The sequence below is a fragment of the Eufriesea mexicana genome, unplaced genomic scaffold, assembly GCF_001483705.2.
Source record: "Eufriesea mexicana isolate 0111107269 unplaced genomic scaffold, ASM148370v2 scaffold1387, whole genome shotgun sequence".
NCBI classification, from domain to species: Eukaryota; Metazoa; Arthropoda; class Insecta; order Hymenoptera; family Apidae; genus Eufriesea; species Eufriesea mexicana.
The window spans coordinates 613,225-614,684 of NW_016909492.1; the positions used below are offsets into that span (position 1 = coordinate 613,225).

At 33.8% G+C, this 1,460-nt stretch overlaps 1 protein-coding gene across 1 annotated transcript in view; it reads left to right on the top strand.

Moving 5' to 3' along the window:
• Dh44 (corticotropin-releasing diuretic hormone 44) overlaps nucleotides 1–1,460 on the top strand; it is a 133,604-nt gene that overhangs the window by 33,399 nt on the left and 98,745 nt on the right. The gene's annotated exons all lie outside the window — the stretch shown is intronic.

Consider the following 1,460-nt stretch of genomic DNA (forward strand, 5'->3'; position numbering starts at 1 on the left):
CTCGAAACATTTTAACATGTTCCGTGGGTCGTGCACATCCTACGCTGAACTTCATGTTCAGGTCGAACATTTTCTCTGCTGCATTTGGCATGAAATATTTCCTAAACATCGATAAATTATTGTCGATTCCTAGATATCGATCATTTTTGTTCTATACCATATTTGGAACTCATATATTTTTCTTACTTTCTGAACAACTCTTTGCAAGTTTATGTTGCACAAATTGTCAATTTCTAAAGAGTATGAAATATCAGTAGAATTATATGCAAATTATATAAATAATTTATAAAACATTAAGATTCTTTTAATTGAAAGATCTGTATATATATTATTCCAAGAAATTTTTAAGTATTTCATTATAGTATATTTAAAATATTTTTACCTCGTTTCGTTATACAATAATTATCAGCACAATATTAAGTTGATCTTTATTCATATGCAAAATCTGATTCATTCCTTTAATTCTTGTAACATTACTTCGCAATTTACGATTTAATATATTATTAAAATAATATTAAAGCAATAATAATAATCAAAATTACAATTTATTAACAATAAATTATTTTCAATAATAATAACATAAGTAATAATAAATAATAATTTTATTATAAATACAACGTTTCTAACATTACTTTAAGCTATCATATTTTCCCAATTTTTCGAGTTATTAGTCCAATTTCGTGTTATCTTTTAGGAAAAATTATACATGTAAATTAAACACGTATTCTTCGTTCATATAACTAAAATTGAGTGAAAATTGTTTATGATATTTACACACAAGTGGAAAGATCAATCATATCACTTTTCCTTCTATCGTCAACCTAACCTCAACCTAACCTCACTCGAAGCTCACCTCAACCTAACCTCACGCACGTGATGAAACAATTAATCGAAAACCATCGTTAAAAATGTTCATTCTCTCCATTCATTTCAAAGATCGAAAGTTAGAATCAAGGATACAACGGTTTATTCCTTTACTACCAGAGTTCCACGGCCTTCGGACATTTAGGCCTCTCAAAATACCACTCGAGCTAATCCTTAACCTTTTCGCTACGGCAGGCGTCGCCGCGAAATCTCCCGTAGAACGAAGCGTTGTGCCAATGATGGAAACATTACGATCGTACAGTCCTTAGCGTTCAGAGTCAAATCATTTGAAGGAAAAAAGAAAAGAAAAGGAAAAATCTCAATGGAGCTTGCAATTCTTTGCGAAGAGAGCTAAGTGGAACGGTAACACTTATCTTAACTTTTTACTCAATTTTTGTCGCTGGTGACTATAGTCGCCCGTTGTGTGTAGATGGCGTCTCGTGACCGGTGTCTATAGTCACCCGAAGTAGCGAAAGGGTTAACTTGGGACGTGAGTGTCCTAGGGCTGCAACAGCGTTCGTCGCCGCGTCATCCATATCTGGGTGACGGGTATGCTTCCGTGGGGGCCCCGTCACCCAAATATGGGTGACGCTCTT